The following is a 7,603-nucleotide window of genomic DNA, read 5'->3' on the forward strand; positions in this document are numbered from 1 at the left end:
ATACACCGGACCTTACCCCATACTCCAAGTCAGGGAGAAAACTGTCACACTACTCATAAAAGGTAAGAGGACAGAGGTTAGCATCGACAGAGTTAAGCCCGCCTATGTACTGACAGAGGAGGACACCACGAGCACACCCAGCCCGGCCGTCACAACTGTGCCCCCGCAGGTACCGACCGCCCCCTCCTCAGCTCCGTCGAGCCAGTACCCCTTAGCTTCGACCTCTCCGCCGCCTGTCGTGCCTCCGGCTGTTGCTACACCGCCACCAGCCGATCCTCCTCCGGTAACTGAGCCTCCACCCACGGAGTATTCCACACGATCGGGTAGAAGGGTCCGTTTCAAACTACCATATGATATTTAATTCGCCTCTTTTAATATCAATTTAATTTATATTCATTAACTAATAACTGTGATCTCATTCCCTTAGGTATTATTATTACTTTAAGTGTTACTCTCACATATTTTCTATCAAAATAAATCCTTATGGCTACAAGTTCCTACCCATGTAATTACTGTGCAATATTTCACTTGTGAAGTGTACTTTTAATTTATTGTAACTTAGCTTTCCATGTCACTACATTTCACAAAGTGTAACTCAACAAAGTGTAACTACTTATTTAACTTATGATGTACCTACTTTGTACCACTAAGTGTTATTTTTCTGTATTCCTAAACTTTCATAGGCATTCTCTATTTTATCTCACCATTTAACAACAATGTTACGTGTAATATTAAACTGTGTAAAATTACTCTAATAACCATTTTTAATTTCATAAAATTAATATTGTATTGTAAAGTATTAAGACTTTGTCTGTTGATAAATACTTGTATATTTTAAAGCTATCGACCTACAATAATAACACATGTATCTGTAACAACCATGTTTAGCTGTGTATTTTTTTTTTTTCGATATAATGCATTTTTTAAACTATTAATGTAATTATCATTAGGCTTAATAGTTTCCCCTCCCTGGGGGGGTGATGTGGCGCCACTGTGCGAGCGCCGCACTTTTCTTTATCTGTGGCAGTACCTATATACTTACTGCCCTATATAATCTGTGCTCTCTTCCCTGTCAAGAACTCACGGTACCGGTCAGACATTTTGTACGCTTAGGAAAAAGCTGTATCTTTGAAGAAATACACAATTGATTCTACATCGGAGTTTTAATGTAAAAGCCCCTCAACGCTAGGAAGGCTAGGGCTTCCAACACGCTTGATCACTGGAAGATTCCGTGACAAGATGTGAGACGTAATTTCGATATTATGTCGGTAATTAATTCATGGGGTATGTATTTTATTTAAAGATTGTATTTCCTAAAACTCTGTTAAATTCGGTGTTCAATGTTGTAATCGTTGATATATTTTGTTCCAGCTTGGCCCAAAATATGCTTAACTTAGCTTCATATGCGTCTGTAATGGCGGCATAACCTTTTTCACCTCTTTCAAACCAACGTGGTGAGTTGTTCACACTTTCTAAATATACGGAAGGAAAGGCGAAGTTGTTTAGTGTCAATTGCAATTTAGCTAATGTCGTGTTTTGGTGTGGATTTCCAGCAACTCCTTGACAAAGATGAGACATCATCTCGTTTCACCGCGTAGGCATACGTCGCCACGGCTGGTGTCTAATATAAGGGACTCGGCTTAGAAACCGGTAAGGATTTCTTAATCTCATTATTTCCTCAAGCTAAATCGCGCTTTGTCCCAATTAAATTTAAAATATAACTTGTTATAACATAACCTCTCTAAAACCTAGAACATTCTCTTTGTTTCTAGGGTCCCTTCTGCCCCTTGGCGTGGCCCTTGGCCCTTGGTCCCTTCTTGGCCCTATGGCTTCTGGAAGATCTAGGATGGTGTCGCACCATGCTAGTTGGGAAGCCGTCTTCTCCACTTAATTTTTGGACCCGAGGTGAAGTGTCTATTCGATAAAACTGTGAGTTAAAAACTTATATTTACATTAGTGACTGTGTTCCTTTGCTGGAAAGGATAAACAATATTTAAGTCTTAATTTTTTTTTACGTGAACTTTCTACATGGTAAATTCTATTATTAATATGAAACCTGTAATTCCTATGTAGGATTTTGTGTGTATTACAGGCCCAAATATGCCTGAGATGTACTTAAGTTAAATTTAATTAGTAATAGTTACGGTACGTAATTTAAATGTTAAGTCTCGAGGCCGTATCAGGTCTTATTGTGTGCAAAGTGAATAAAAGCATTTAGTAAATAAATTTGTATTTTCATTTGGATATGTCATACGTTTGATGGGTATAGTATCCTGGCGTCCTATTTTAAATATTTGGATATCTATTCTCACTCCATAGGGGTAGAAACCACGACCCTGTCTATGTCCGTAGTTAGCCGTAAGCATTTTTGGATTTTTAAGTAGGTATATCTTGGGGGTTCTGGACCACTTCATGGAAACACGTTTCCGTTTGCGGAAACCGTCTTAAAAATATAAAATATAATTTTCTCTATATCCAGAGCTCACCCTCACCTAATACAAGAGTACGGTGTTTTTTTACTGAATATTTTTAGACACCATATTATTTCAAGTGACATTTTAGCATTTTTTTTAACATATTTCAAAAAACTTTGGCATAATTTTGGCATAATCTAGACATTAACCTAGCATTTTTTCAAAATCCGAGTTGGCAACACTGGTAATTGTTTCACTCCTTTGTTGTACCTTTTAATACAATTGGATAGCGACATCATGTCTCGATTCCCTATGGGTTGTTCCGAGACGGAGCTTTCCAGGAAGACGATGTATTCAAAGTTACCGCCATTTTCGGGATAAGTTCTTGAATAGTTAGGTACTTTAAATATAGCCACGGACTAGTCTACTAGGACGAGCAATCGCCATATTGAGTAGCGTACCCCGGAAGAAAACATTATTTTTGTATTAAACTTAGATGGCGTTTGTCATTCAGCGGGCTGTAGGTTGTGTAGTGTATTCCGCAAGAGGTCGCTGCCACTAGAAGAGTTGTAGACGTTGTAGTTGTTAGGTGTAGTTCTTAGTTTTTCTTATACGAGCGGATAGATGGCGCAATAATTTGTATACTACCGCATCATTTGCGTTTCTATGTGTGAACAGCGCATCTGTACACGTGTCATTGTGTGAGTTAGTTGCTTTGCTTTGCAGTAAACATTCGATGTTTTAGATAAAAATGGTCTTCACTTCACAGCAAGATGTGTTATTGTTAATCGTGTAAACACTAGCAGAAGTAGTGACTGCAAATTTTATAGATTTCCAAAAGTAGTGTGGAAACAAGAACAGCGCAATAAATGGATAATTGCCGTAAGGAGAAAAAAAGTAAGTCACCTAACCTAACCTCTAAAATCATATTACCTTCCTTAAATACGCAATCATTTGATTTATGTTATAATCGTATGAAGTTTTAACGGTGAATTATTTTGTTACAGTCCCGATGGATCTCTATGGCACCCAATTTGCAGTGCTCACTTTATCGGTGGTAGAAAGGCTGATGAACAAGTCAGTCCCAGTTATGTTCCAAGGATATTTCCCCCGCAGTAAAAAACAAAACGGATTGACGAAAATGCGGCAATATCGAGGTTTCAACGTTATATGGAACGAAGAAACGCGAAAAAAATAGAAGCAGTTAATGCTATTAATACAACTAAGTAATACAAGTGACTTTGAATTGCTGGAAAACAGTGTCAAGAATATTCTGCTCGTATGTTGAAGAAATAGCAGCTGGTACATCGTGTGTATTGCTACTCACTCTATAAAAAGTGCTTATTAGTATTACTCCAGGAGGCTTCATTTCGTTCAAGTCAAAAGTAAGTGGTGAAAGAAAAAGTGTCTCCCAAATAACGGTAGTCATGATTAGTCGACTACTTAGAAAATGGGGATATTGTATTGGCTGATAAGGGATTTCCGGCAATAAAGAAGGTAATTGATGAAAGTGGAAAAGAAAGTGCTATTATTATGCCACATTTTCTCCAGAATAAAGGTGAATTTACAAGGGAAGAGACCGATGCAACTTATAAAATAGCTCGAGTCAGAATTCATGCCGAAAGAATAATGCAGCACTTATATATACCTGTAAATTTATTTTATCATATTGATGATATATTACATGTTTGTTGTGTACTGGTAAACCTGCAACCACCTATATTTTCAAACAAATAAAACAACAGTTATTTTTTACAATATTTACATTATTTAAAAAGCTATTAAAACATTTTTAATTTAAATTTGTTTTTATTTCACACATAAAACCTGTAAATGTTATGTGACTTTTCATGTCTGAAGGACCCTTATGCACATGGAGCATAAGGAACCACAGACATTGACCGCCACATATTTATAACATGGGCCTGTGGACCTATGAAAATGTGTCAGTCAGGTTAGGGTTTAATATGACCAAGCACTGGACTGATCAACATTTTCATAAGTCTAATGTACAGTTGAATTGAAAGGCGAATACAACAAACATGGAACAAGTACTGGAGCCTAAAAGGTATATTTAAAAGTAACATGCCAATAGCCATTAAAACTAAAGTCCTAAACTCAAGTGTCTTGCCATGTATGACATACGGAAGCCAAACTTGGAAATTCACGGCAAAAGCTCAAAGAAAAATCATTACATGTCAACGGGCGCTAGAAAGAAGCATGCTCAATATAAGAAAAATAGATAAAATAAGACACTCAAAAATAAGAGAAAAAACAGGAGCAACAGATGCCTTGAGCTATGCAAAAAGACTAAAATGGAAGTGGGCAGGCCACACAGCAAGGCTTACAGATAAGAGATGGACATTAATAGTCACCAAATGGAGAGGTCCACTTGGCAAAAGAGGCCGGGGCAGACCACAAATGCGTTGGGAGGAAGACTTAAAAAGAACAGCCGGCACAGAGTGGATGGCGACAGCACAAGACAGGGACAAATGGGCAGCAATGGAGGAGGCCTTTACCCACTAGGGATTCATTAGTACCGTGTTCCGTAAGGATAGAGCAGGCGACGCGGGATGGGGAGGAGTTCTACTAGCAGTGAAAGATATTTACAAACCTCAGTTAGTAATGCAAATTGATGGCTTGACACCAGACATGGAGATATTATTTGTAATACTTCATATTAAAAATAATAAAATTCTTATATGTGTAGCATACCTACCGCCAAATTATAATAGAGATCAGTATCTTCGCGTACTAACGTGTATTGAGAATGCAATTTGTACATTTTCTACCATAAAATCCATTATTATTGGCGATTTCAACCTCTCCTCATGCACAAAAACTGTAGTTGACCAATTTAACTGTTTCACCGAATTTTGCAAACTTAGGCAATTAAACAAAATTTGTAACTAATATGGAGGCATTTTGGATTTAGTTTTAACTAGTCTCAGTGACGTGTGCGTGGGTAGCGATGTCGAGTCGTTGATACCAATAGATCCATATCACCCACCTTTAGGAGTGACTGTCACCCTGCCAAGAGGACAGACAAGACGGACCACATTATCTTCACCGTCACGTAGTGTTGAACATAGTGATGCTCCGACCGGATGGAATTTTTTTAAAGCTGATTTCCCTGCCTTGTATACAGAACTAGAGTCTATTGACTGGTCTGATGTTCTTAATTCAAATAACATTGATTCTGCGGTAGACGTTTTTTACAAAAAACTCTACGGCGTTTTCAATGTTACTGTGCCCAAACGTTTACCCAAAACTAAAGTATATACATATCCATCGTGGTACACACCGGAAATCAAAAAATATATCGAACTAAAATACTATCACTTAAAGAAATTTAAATCATTAGGCCTACAATTTAACCTCGAAATGTTTAAATACTACAGGTCTCTCGTAAAGGAGTTAATTAACAAATCTTATAAAAAATATCTTCATGATATTGAATGTAATATAAGTAAAAACCCTCAAGAATTTTGGAAATATGTAAAAAGTAAACAACAGAATAGAAACATAATATCTGAATACATATATAAAGGTAAAACAGTCGTTGATCAAGAAGCAGTCGATGCTTTTGCGTCCTTCTTCAGCTCCGTATTCCAGCCTGAAGCTCCGCAACTAGATCCCAAAAAAGCGGAACTGGAGGCTGGTAACAACAATGAATCTATGATTGCTATCCCAACTATCAGTATTTCAGAAATCAGAGCCGCTATTCGGAAACTCAAACCTAAGTCGTCAGCTGGGCCTGATGGTATACCCCCGTTTCTAGTCAAGGACTGTGTATGCTTGTTAGAACACTCGTTACTTCACATATACAACCTATCACTCAAGCTGGGCGTATATCCATCCCAATGGAAGGTCTCAAGAGTGACCCCAATTCCTAAGATAAGTAAGTCCTCCGATATCACAAACTTCAGGCCCATTGCTGTATTGTCCGTGTTTGGAAAAGTGTTTGAGACCATTCTAAACCACTGCTTACTTAATCAGATAAATCGTAAATTAGTAGATTGTCAACATGGATTCCGCGCTTCTCGATCCACTACTACCAACCACATTTGCTTCTTTGATAGCGTTTTGCGCCAAATGGATACTGCACGACAAGTTGATGTTGTTTATTTCGACTTCAAGAAAGCTTTCGACTTAGTTGACAACGATACTCTCCTATGCAAACTGTCAGCCTTAGGTTTCACCCCTCAACTTCTTGTTTTCTTCTCTGACTACCTCAGGAATCGCACACAATATGTCCAATTAAATTCTTACCAATCTGAAAGGTATTACACTCGTTCCGGGGTTAGTCAAGGTAGCACTCTGGGGCCTACTCTTTTCTTAATCATGGTCAATGATCTGCCAAGTAATATATCAGGCGTGGAATCACTATTTTATGCGGATGATCTTAAAATAATTCAACCGGTCGTAAATCCATCCGACTGTACGGTACTCCAACAAACAATCAACATGGTTGACAGCTGGAGTAAAACAAACCGCTTGTACCTAAATGAATCTAAGTGCAAAGTAATAAGTTTTAGCCGGTCTGTAGATTATATCCTCCAGACATATACTCTTACTAACATTCCCCTTGACCGAGTAACAGAAATAAAGGATCTAGGGTTAACACTCGACACTAAGCTAAACATGCACTCACACATTATAAATATTTGCAAAAGTGCCTACAAAATTTTAGGGTTCATTATTAGAACGACTTCTGAATTTCGTGACCCTAAAATCGCAATAATTATTTATAATGCCTATGTTCGCAGCAAGCTTGAGTACAATTCTATCGCATGGGACCCTCGGGAAGCAAAATATACCATAATGGTCGAGCGCGTCCAACGTAAATTTGCTAGACATCTTTACAAAAGGTATTACGGATACTACCCATACTTATTTCCGTCATCCTTTGTATTGGGAATGGTAGGGTTAGAGTCTCTCGAGCTAAGGCGTAAGCAAACGCTTGCCTTACACTATTGTCTGCTTTTAAGAAATCGTATTGACAACCCATCCGTTCTGGAGCGTATGCGTATTTTTACCCCAGACAACTACATAGCTGCAGTAGGGCGTAGCGCACGTAGAGCCAGAAACCTTTTTGCATATCCAAATGTTCGCACCTATCACGGTTCAAACGCACCCACGTACCGAGCAATAGAATTACTAAATAACTTCATAGCTACAGTCCAAAA

General features: G+C 38.2%; 1 long non-coding RNA gene across 1 annotated transcript; it reads left to right on the top strand.

Annotated features, from left to right (window-relative positions):
- The first annotated feature begins 2,882 nt into the window (after nucleotides 1-2,882).
- On the top strand, nucleotides 2,883-3,599 carry LOC134795004 (uncharacterized). Its single transcript, XR_010144753.1, has 2 exons — nucleotides 2,883-3,311; nucleotides 3,422-3,599. It is a non-coding gene; the product is annotated as an uncharacterized LOC134795004 (long non-coding RNA).
- Nucleotides 3,600-7,603: the final 4,004 nt, after the last annotated feature.

Source organism: Cydia splendana, chromosome 11 (genome assembly GCF_910591565.1).
Source record: "Cydia splendana chromosome 11, ilCydSple1.2, whole genome shotgun sequence".
NCBI classification, from domain to species: Eukaryota; Metazoa; Arthropoda; class Insecta; order Lepidoptera; family Tortricidae; genus Cydia; species Cydia splendana.